At 34.5% G+C, this 11,902-nt stretch overlaps 1 long non-coding RNA gene across 1 annotated transcript in view; it reads left to right on the forward strand.

Moving 5' to 3' along the window:
- The first annotated feature begins 353 nt into the window (after positions 1 to 353).
- LOC107551407 (uncharacterized) overlaps positions 354 to 11,902 on the forward strand; it is a 29,756-nt gene continuing 18,207 nt past the window's right edge. Inside the window, exons 1-2 of the long non-coding RNA XR_001604764.1 lie at positions 354 to 649; positions 11,153 to 11,203. This is a non-coding gene — a long non-coding RNA (uncharacterized lncRNA). The remainder of the gene's footprint in view (positions 650 to 11,152; positions 11,204 to 11,902) is intronic.

The following is an 11,902-nucleotide window of genomic DNA, read 5'->3' on the forward strand; positions in this document are numbered from 1 at the left end:
TGTGATTTTGAAATGGATATGAATACAGTGGATGCATATTCAGCACCATTAGAAAATATTGCAATTATTCACTGTTATTTTAAATCAGTTTAAAATATTATAAATACTATTTAAATATAAAAATATCTTTTTACTTAATGTTATATTAGTAGCCTATTCTTTGCTGTTTTGTTTATGCGTTTACATTTTTTTGTATTCTGCTATCAGTAAGTAATGGATAGTCAAGTTATTCATGTCCTTTTTATAAAGCTACAGGGCGAAGCTCTTTAAATATTCCATGACTAAAATGATTTGTGTATGTTCCAGAAAGACTGCATTAAAAGTGCATGCGTTCATATGCAGGCTCCGCCCCCTTCCTCGCGGCAGGTAGAGTTACGAGCGCGAATCACCTGTCACTCTCGCTCGAGCGCACCTGTTGCATCGTTCTAGACTTTTTGTCCTCAACTTTTTTTTGTTGTTGTTGTTTTTACATTTTTGTCTGTATCAGCAAGGTCCCTTGGCAACCCAAATCCCGCCGTGTTTGGAGCAAAGTTCACATCTGTGAGAAAACAGATTGAGATGGAGTCTTGAAGAAGCGTTTGCGTTTCTGGAAACGGGAGGAATTATCTGCGAAGTGAAGAACGGGACCGTAGATTCTCTCTGCTGAGGGGTAAGAGCTCGTTTCTATACGCTATCAACCCAAGGTCACCACTGCACTGAGAACGACGCGACGCGTCCAAACTAGAACGCGTCCGTTATAAGGAGCGCACGCTTGCGATGTTTTACTTATTTGCGTTTCTGTGCAATTATGAACGGAACGCAAATACGTGATCAGTCGTGCGATTAAACGACTAAAACCATCGACGAGACTCACTCAAGTTCGTCAACGAGTATCTAGTTTATAAATAGACGTTCACTTTAAAATGATTTTTCGAAGTTGTAAACAAACATTACTGGAGTAGCCTATGTGTTACGAGAAAATAGTATTTCAGTCTTTCTGCTTTAAAATTTCATGTTTAATTCAACGTTGCTTGCTTTCTTTAGCAACACAGAATGATAGCAATTTCTGAGTGAAAATTGTTACTATACACACTTCTTTTTCAGTGTAGTTTTCAATGGCATTAACTAACTAATAAAAGCATAAACTTTTCATTATTATTTATTTGTTTAGGTGTGGTTTATTAAATAATCCTATGATATATAAACAGAAGAAACAACTTTACAAGCAATGGGTTTGATTGATTATTATAGTTTAAATAACTTTCCGTACTAATTCATTAGCAAACATAATATCACTGATACTTGAGCGATGGGACAAAATGTCTTAAACACTGCTGTGAAATGACACATTCTGTCTTTAGTATTAAAAACGATCAGTGTCAATTTAAGAATAACTGATGGTATCCTCTAATTTACTATTGCAATGCTCTTTTCAAGGACTCTAGACTTTGCTCGTTGTTCACACGTCTTCAGATACACACACACACACACATGCTGACTGCAGTGATATTCTCCATGTTGACACATTTCGCTGTTCCTTTCTTTAGTTAGGAGAAATGATTGTGATTGTCCTGAATTAAGATTTGTCTCATTTGCTCTTTAATTAAGAGAGAGAGAATGATTTCATCTAAAGTGTAAGTCTTCAGTGATCTCACATGTGTCTTCTCTAGAATTTCAGTAGAAGTCTCAACCATGTCTCAAATTGTACTCCGGTTTGTCTACAATCTTAATATGATCTTAATAAGAATTCTTCCAAGATCACATGATCTGCTATGTACATTCATTCTTTGCTAACGCAAATATGTTCTAAGAACGTTTTGGGAACATTCCCATTAAGTAAAGAAAGTGTTATTTCTGAATGTTCTCTGAGAATGTTTTAAAGACCTTTTTTCTTGGTTATGCGAAAGTTTAGGGAACATTCCATTTTATCATTAGGCAATATTAAGGGAATTAATGTTTCATACAGATTCAGATACATGCAGCTAGGATTTTGAAAACATTATTAAAGACCAGATAACATTACTGGAAAAACTTTGAAAGAACTTTTCTGTTCTAAGAATGTTTTGCTAATGTTTCCATTAAGTTACTTCTACCAAATGTTACTTCTGAATGTCCTCTGAACATTCAAAACATCTAGCTTTTTTTTAAGTTTTTTTTTGGGGGGGTTATGTGAACACTCATTCCATTTTATAGATTTCCAAACATTATGGGAGCGTTGCTTTTGAATGTTGTCTTAACAGTAGTAACATTTAACAAATGTTATAAAAACATGCAACTAAACCGTTTCAGAATAAAATGTTCCATGAACAATGTACTGTATAAATAGCATTTTTGTGCTAACATTTTAACAACATTATTAAAGACCAAATAACTCCTGAAGATAACAAAAATATGTTCTAAGAATGTTTTGCTAAAATTATTAAAATGCTATTTTTGAATGTTCTCTGAACATTCAAAACGTCCAGTTTTTTAAAAATGTTTAAATAATATTTGTATAACCCAAGAACAAAGAAGTAAGAGAACATGCAAACATTTTGTGAATATTATTTTTTTATTACTTTGAGAGAAGATTGCCAGAACATTCGCCAAAGTTCTGCTGAGAACGTTCCTTGTTAGTTGGGTTGCTCTAAATGACAACTCTTTACTCATTTGTGTCTGCTGTTATGTCTCCTCAAACATTTTATCTGAGAGAAAAGCTTATTCTTATGTAAAACTTTCTTTTAAGTCTCTTGAAATACAAACCCAATTCCAAAAAAGTTGGGACACTGTACAAATTGTGAGTAAAAAAGGAATGGAATAATTTACAAATCTCATAAACTTATGTTTTATTCACAATTTGTACAGTGTCCCAACTTTTTTGGAATCGAGTTTATAAGAAAAAGCAACTTCGGTTGAGTTAAGCTTTCTTCTGGCAGGTTTCGCAGTGTGTAGCGGATATGGGGAACTGGACTCTGATGCAGTGATAGATTAGTGTTAGATCAGGTTGCTGGATGGATGCTTGTTTTGGTTTAAAACTTCATGAGATGTTAAAATATAATGCTGAAATCATGTTTGGGCTGGCATGAAACCTGTTTGACCGTGGTCTGCCGTTTTTAATAACCTAACAACACTACTTCACATTTATGTGTTTTGAAGTTAAAGCAATACGTTTCTGAACACAGAGCAGTGCATCTGGAGAAATGCAGAACAACAAACGCAAACTCTGCCCATTAAACAAAGCAGCCTGGACAAACAAAGCTAAAACCCAAATAAAAGGTGGAGTGGGTGGAACCAACAATAAGCGCTTAAGGTTAAAAACAAATCCAGGAGTGGTGGAGGCGTGTGACGCGGCCTTTAAATAGACACGTTGTGAGAGGAACTTTTGGACCGGCCTTAAAATGCCAGTCCATTCATCCGCTCAGGTGTGTCAAATACCACAGGTCAATGAGCCTGCAGTCTGTATAAACCTGGTTTAAAGAGAGCAGCCATTTCAATTCACCTTGAGAAAACATGAGCTGTGGGAAATGCCTTTGAACAGATGACACAATATACTACCAGTGCAGTGTATTGTTGCATTACTCTAATAAAATAAACAATAGAAATATGTCAATCATTTTTATGCAAAGTAATGCTAACCTGGACAAGATTTTTGTATAATGCTATAATTCCTGTTCTATTTCAAATAAGAGGCAGAACTGTTTTCAGCATTGATAATAATCAGAAATGTTTCTTGAGCAGCAAATCAGCATATCAGAATGATTTCTGAAGCATCATGTGACACTGAAGACTGGAGTGATGATGCTGAAAATTCAGCTTTACAGCACAGGAATAAATGATTTTACAATATATTTGACAATATATTCACATAGAAAACTGAATTTAATATTTTACTGTATTTTTGAGCAAAATAATGCAGCCTTGGTGAGCATTAAAAAAATACTTACTGACTGCACTTTTTTGAATGGTAGTGTACATTATGTGCCTCAGTGATCATATTTTCTGTATTTTTAGATCATGTCTGTTTCAAAACACCCAAACACACAAAATGACAACACATCTGCATAATAAAAGAGCAAAAGCTTGTGGATGTGATGTAAAGGCGATGTTTTTAGCGTTGGCTCAATCAGGACTAGCAGGTGTTTTTTATTCAAAGTAGTATTGTCTTTTGGTCTGAATAAGTGTTGTAGTTTGCCTGCAGTGACTAGTCACACTGAATGCACAGTAGACAGTTTTGTTCTTCATATAACGGCGACAATCTTTTTAGAACAGTTTATTTCTTAGCTTTTTTAGATTTAGTATTTTTAATGACAGTGGTTTAATGGATGAATGAATGTGAAAAGCTACTTCTTGTAATGGTTTAGGACACTAATACACTGAAATAAATGGGTGTAGAAACAATTTTCACTCAGAAATTGTTAGTAAATTTTACAAATAATTACAAAGAGACCACAAGTAACGTTGAATTTAACAACAGCCTTAAACGTTGTAGTCAGACTGAATTTGTTAAACTTTCTCCATTAAACTTTTTTTTTTTTTTTTTTTGCTTCGAAAACTAATTTTTTTTACAGTGTTCATGTAGAAAATCCAAGGAGTTTCTTAACAGAATCTTACCAGCAATTACTTAATTTCCTAATTTCTGCACTTTAAGGTTTCCCATAACAGGGAACATTCTAATAACTTTGATGTTTTTTAAAGGTTATGCAAGTGTTATGATATTTAATATATGTTCTCTTAATGTGGAGATTAAACATTTTTACAATATAAACAAATGGGCATTTTAAACATTCAAATGTAACATTCTTAATGTTTTCAAAATGATGGAATGTTCACTAATGTGAACTAAGAAGCATTCTTTAAACATAAAAATGTGTTTTATACATTGAGATAACTTTTAAATGTAGCGTTTTCAAATTATTCCAATGTTCACAAAACATTCCAAAGTTCATATAACCAAGAAGAAAAGTTCTTAATAACAGTTTCAAGTTTTCATGACCGTTTCAACATTATAAAATAGTATGTTCCTTTAACATTTGCAAAACCAAGAAAAAAATGTTTGTTTAATAATAATAATAAAAAAATGGGTGTCTTAAATTGATTCAAGATTATTCAAATGTTACATTAGCATAACAGTTTCAAAATGATAGACTGGAATGTTCCTCTAACATTCACATAACCAAGAAGAAACATTCTTAATACAGAAGAAAAAATGAGAAAGTTTTCAACTTTGAAATGTTTAATAGGAATGTTAGCAACACATTCGCAGAACATATTTTTGTTAGCTTGGTTCATACAGTTGACATTGAATAACAAACTATTCAAGCTGACAGACGCAGGTGTGAATCTCTTCCGTGTGGTATCAGCGCTATGTGTTTGATAATGATAAAACTTTACATAGTCAAATGCTTATGTGCAGAGCTTATGTGTTTTGTTCTGAGAACAGCCTTTGTTTTTCACTTCGCTTAAGCTTCAGGATTTGATGCAACAGCTTTCAGATCATTGCAAAGTAACTATGGGGCGGTTTCCCGGACAGAGTTTAAATTAAGCCAGGAGTAATCTTTGTTTAAAAAATGACTTTCTGAAACACAGATTAAGTACAGATTACTAACTCCTGGACTATGGAGTCCTGAACTAAAATAAACTCGATTAATTTAAAACCAACTATGCTAATCTGAATTAGTATGACAAAGGTTGCCTATAAAACATGGAATGAACCAAGAAAAGCTTACATTTGTTTGGAACTGAGAAGCAAATCCAAGGAAAACAATAGCAGCGGGAAAAAAAGCCTGTAAATCAACAACAACAAAAACAAACAAACAAAAAATGTTAATGAACAAGAGAAAACTTTTTTAAAGCAAGCAAAGTAAACTACACACATCAGGTGTAGAATAATAAAAAGAAATGCCTAGGAATCTCTTTGTAATGAATTCTTGCATAAATTATTGCAATCAGCTGTTGTTGTCAGTTTTGTAACATTTTGTAACATACATAAACACACAGCATAAAAAGCAGCTGTTTTAGAGAGAGAGAGAGAGAGAGAGAGAGAGAGTGTGTCATGTTCAGAACTATATTGGCACCCTAAGAAAATATGATCAAAGACGGTTGTGAAAATACACCTGTATGTTTAAAAATCATAAAAATCCAACTTTTCAACAAAATCACATTATAAATGTTTTTCTCTAATACACATTGACCACAATTTTTTCTTATGAATAAAATGTCTGAAGATCAGTATTCCCATTCATATATACTTTTTTACTTTTATTTTTTTTACCATATCAACTAAAATTCCCTTTATCATCCATCACAATGAGAAAAAACAAAAATATAGTTCTGATGTGCAGCAACAGACTGTTGAGCTTCACAAAATACAAAGTCAAGAAATTAGCACAAAATAGAAAGTCAAAAAGAAAAAAAAAATGTAAGAAAAGAGCCAAAGCATTAAACATTTCCATTTCCACCGTTAGGACAATAATTGCGGAGCTTCAATCAACAGGAAATGTTACAAATCTGCCTATTATTTGTGTCTATGTTGTCCTAATGCAATGTGAGGAAGAACGTTTGAGTGGCCAAAGAAGGATCACAGCTGGATAATTACAGAAAATAGTTGAGTCTTCAGGTCAGAGAGCCTTATAATGGGCCGTGGCTGGATCTTCCAACAGAACAATGATCCAAAAGGACCATCAAAATCAACACAAAAATGAGTCACTGAGGTTCTGCTATGGCCGTCCCAGTTCCCTGACCTGAACCCTACAGAAAACTGAAGAGGAAAGAGTATCAACATGGAGCTGGGAGTCTGAAGGGTCTGGAGAGGTTCTGTATAAAGGAATGGTCTCTTGATTTCTTGTCAGATGTACTTCAAACTCATCAGGCATTACAGGTGAAGACCCATAGCTGTTAAACTGGCAAAAGGAGGTTGCAAAAGTATTGAATAAAAGGGTGACATTAATTGTGGCCAATGTGTATAGAAAAACACTTCTTTTAAAATGAGATTTCCCTTCACTTCCAATTTACTTCTGAGAAAGGTTAGGGTTTTGTGTGTGTGTGTGTGTGTGTGTGTGTGTTTTAATAAAAAAAAATCAAAATGATTAACAGTGCAGATTTATTTTCACAGGCTTCTTTGTATATATACTGTATATGGGCTCCTATACTTTTGATATATAAAGACTGGAAACACACGTTAATCTGAAGTTAAACCTACCTCCTGGTAGGTTTAATTTAAGCCTCAATTTAGTCCTGAAGTATCCCTAGTCTTCCTCCAGGAAATCAGCCTATTAAATTCTGGACTAGACCAAGTCTAAGACTATTTAAAACTATGACCGAGAAAGCAGATTTCTGTTAATCTGGTTTAAATGGCCATTTCAGTTTAGGACTAGGTTTAATCTCTGACCTGGAAACCATCCCTCTGTGTCCCATATTGCTTGTGTGACTCCAAATGACCTGTTATATATAGTTTTCTATACAAGTCTCTGATTGGTCAAAGCGGGCGGTTTATTGTCTGGCTTAAGTGGTCTGTTGTAGTGTGTATTTGTCTAGTTCTTTCTCTTAGAGATGAATGGATAGGTAATGGACAGATTGCTTTCAATCGTAAAGCAACAATCAACAGTAGCTGGCATTTATTGACACGAGATGATTGAAAAGTAAATTAAAGTTTATATTTGAAGTAAACCGTTGTTCATGTTTTCATGTGTCTTTTGTGTGAACGTCAGTGAGAACATTTGACGAGGCTCTTATCTGCTTTTTACACACAGACCTCTCTGAATATTGACCGAATGGCAGTTACCATCATTAAGGTAATTTGCTTTAATTTGGTTTTGAGCAGGTACTAAAACGTTGGAAAGTGAAGCTAAAATGTGCTTTACTGAAACACACACTTCTCGTTTTATTGCTGTTCAAGTAAATGTGAACATGCAACAGATCTTATGATTTTTTTGAAGGATGGACAGTTTCGAGTGACTTTTTAGGCATTTAGGCTCGTAGCATCAGTTTTGTTTTCTCCGAACAATCCCGTTGATACCGGATATCATCCAGATTAAGGCCAATGAATAAAACACTGTGATAAGAGATACACCACAGATTACAAGCTCTGGATGTGCAACTATGTCATCGAGATGCACTGCAATAAAACCAGAGCACTGCAATCTGTCTCACAAACTCATTTACACACACACACGTTTGCTTAGCTATCTAAATAAGGATATACCATAGACTTTTATTGATTTTATACTACATAAAGCTATACTAAAGGCTACATACGTTTAGTACTAACTCAAGCCCTTGATTGCAAATAAAGCAACCAGCTGCAAAGCATTATTGAGATTTCTCAACTTCATTAGTTGTGGCAACTAATTTTTTGAAAGTTAGACGGCTTGTTTACTCACAACATTTTAAGCTGAATCAACTTTCAAGTGTATTAAGCATTTGTTGAAATTTAAACACCTTCTATTTTAACTGATTAAAATAAGAAATATTAAATTCAACAAACCAAATCAAGAGGAACACTAATCACAGTAATGGTGAATCACTACTAATAATTAAAACTAAAACATATCCAAAACCACTATAAATAGGTGTTTTATAGATGCTTTAATTCTAACTGACACATTGTTACAATTCTCCATGTTTTGACCAAACAAGCAAAATAAAATTTTTCAAACACATTCAAGATTCACAACACTTTTTTTTTATCAAGAAAAGTAAATAAATGTGGTGTCACATGACAGAATTAGTCTATATGCAGTGTCCATATTTGTAGTTTTGCTCCAGTTAAAGCGCTGTTTCTCTGTAATTATAAGCTGCTCATACAAAATTACCTAAAAGTTGTTTTTATTTACACTTTTTTTGTGATCTCAATATTTTCTACATCAGATAGTTCATTCAAATTTTAAAATAGAATGTGATTTTTTACAGCATGCTTAAAAAGAGAATTTAGAATTTTTAGACATTACTTTTATGAATTGTTTTCCAAACATTTCTGAATGTCCCCAAAGGTTTTTTTTTGGTCAGATTTAGCTCACATTTGCGGGGCAGTTTTAAGCATGGGGATTCAATCTGACCAAATATATGTATATTTTTGATGGAGAACATCACAAACAAAGACTAGACTATGTATGCGTTCAGAATTTTGTCCATTTAATTAATAGAGTCAAGGTGGCTATGTTGAATATGTTGAAAACTGCAGTTGAGTTTGCTTTAGGTTTATTCATTGCACTGGAAATGGAAGGTTGTGTGCATTGCATTATGGGATACACAACCTTAGACAGTGTGCTCTAGATGTATACTGCACATTTTAGCAAATTCAGAAGGTCTTCTAGGTGTCATGTGCAATCAGAAAATTGGCATATTTTACACAGCATTGTTATGGCGTACTGTAGAAATAGTAGTATGGTATGACATTCTGAATGAATGTTGAGTTTCTGAATCCAGTGAATGTGGAGTTGAGGGTCAAATGTCACTGAAGTGAGTCATGATCATTTCATTCAGTAGTAATGGGAAAGACAGCCTTGGCATCAGTCAGACTGTCTCCTGTACCTCTGACACACCTTCCTCAAGGATTTTAAAAGCAGGCGGACTCCACAAACACGAGTTCAAAGTCCTTTTATGTTGATCCTCATCTCATTCTGGAAGTGACTAATATTTTATGGTTATACTACTATGACGGCCATACTGTTATGATTGAGTGTATGTGTTTAGTCTATAGTCCACATCTACTCAGCTGATGATGGTCATGTTGTTTATCATTTACTGAGGTCACTGTGTGAATTATACAATGACCTCTGACCTTTTGTTTAGGGTGAATTAAAGCCTAATTTTGTGTATTAGAAAAAAATATTTTTTTATATAGGCGTCTCTCATATCAGTATTTCATCTTAGTGGACACCACTAACATGCAAATAAAGTTCTGCTTGTTTACAAACAATGTTTTTTCTAGGGATTTTACAGGCATATTGTTTGATCAGCGAGTCCAGTTATAAACACAGACACAGGTTCTCCGGTGATCCAGAAAGACACATGCCCTCTCATCAGTTAAGTTCAGAGCCAGGGAGTTTATTTGTGTGTAAAGCCTCAGAGTGTGTAATTAATTAAGCGTCTGAAAAATGTCCGTGTCCCGAGGAGAGGCAGGTCTTGTTTCAGACTGGGCTGCCAGCCTGCTGTTGTCTGCTCCAGCATCTTTACGGGACAGCGGACAGCAGAGCAGATACAACACTGCGGTTCATCACACCCCGGTGCCGTGGTAAAACAGGCTTAGTGAGGCATTTGATACACTTCATAAGCTCAGATAGTGATGAAGACTGTCTGTGTAACAGGAAATGTTAGAAAACCTTGAGATAACATTGCATAAAGGTTGCATATATGTTTTTAAATGTTCCTAAAACGTCAACGGAACGTCCTTTTGATGTTATTGGTATTTAATGCAAGTTCTCACAATGAAGTGTGTACAATGAAGTACAATGTTATTTTAACCGTTAAAGATTTTTCACCCCACAAAAATTACTAATAATTCCTAAATGGGTAAGTTTTAGTTTTGAATAAGTCAAATAATGTGGATGACATGATGCATTTTAAAGCGGCAGTTCCAAGTAGTCTAGTAGTTCCGATTCTAAATTCTTAGGCCTTAAAGCTGTTGTAAAATGCTGCTAAACGTTACGCTAAAATCTAAATAACATTATTCTCAAATTACGAAAAAGTTAATGCTACTTCAATCAACAGAGTGATTAGACAACATAAATTTGACCTTTGAAAACAAATAATACATGCATATTGATTATTGAAGAGCTGAGCAAATTGCAGTCAGGGTGCAGACATTCGGTTCATGCTCTGTTTGATGCATTTACGGTTCTTCAAAGGAGTCATGTGCCTCAAGAGTCACACAGAGATTAATTATTCACAGCGGCCAAAACAGAGAAAGAAAGAAACAATGGAAAGGCCTTTGAAAGAGAGAAGGGTGGAGGTGTGGAAAACAAAAATAGCATGATGATTAGTGAGAGATTAAGACAAAGTAAACTGACAAGTTAAAGAGGCAGTTAACAGGTAATTAGTGCATTACTGCGGAATTCGGGTCAGACACACCCTGTTTAGGGAGACATTACAGTACAATAATGATGATTGGTTTTACTGTAATTGCTGTGCCATGTTTCATTTCCTGTGGTGGAGTTTGGTGTTAATCATGTATTCTGTCTGTCTCTCTTTGTCGCAGGTGGATGTCGTAGAACATGAATGCTTTGGGGACCCCAACAAAACCAAGCAAGTAAGTTTTAAACTCGATTCATACTCTTATACACATTATATGAACAGAGTTGCTTGGCTTAACTTGTTGGTTTTGAATTTCATAATATGTGACAAGATTCTCACTGAGAAAGTTAGTTAAAGGAATAGTTCAATCAAAAATGAAAATTATCTGACATTAGACTCACCCTAAAGGCCATTCAAGATATAGATGAGTTTGATTGATGATCTGAACAGATTTGGAGAAATGTAGCATTACATCACTTGCTCACCAATAGATTCTCTGCAGTGAATGGGTGCCTTTCATCAGTTGAAAAAGTTTGCATGCAAAAACAGACCAAATCGGCTATAAACAAATTATATCTGTGGATTTTGATGTGAGAGGGCAACAATAGTGGATGGATTTTTTCACTGGAGTAAGCGTTATTATGGATTATGAGCTGATATTTTGGTCAGAAGTGATGGACATCACTTGCTCACCAATAGATTCTCTGCAGTGAATGGGTGCCTTTCATCAGTTGAAAAAGTTTGCATGCAAAAACAGACCAAATTGGCTATAAACAAAATATATCTGTGGATTTTGATGTGAGAGGGCAACAATAGTGGATGGATTTTTTTCACTGGAGGAAGCGTTATTATGGATTATGAGCTGATATTTTGGTCAGAAGTGATGGTTTGAAGTTAAAGGGGTCATATGATGTTGCTAAAAAGAACATTATTT

Source organism: Sinocyclocheilus grahami, unplaced genomic scaffold (genome assembly GCF_001515645.1).
Source record: "Sinocyclocheilus grahami isolate Dianchi unplaced genomic scaffold, SAMN03320097.WGS_v1.1 scaffold423.1, whole genome shotgun sequence".
Taxonomy (NCBI): Eukaryota; Metazoa; Chordata; class Actinopteri; order Cypriniformes; family Cyprinidae; genus Sinocyclocheilus; species Sinocyclocheilus grahami.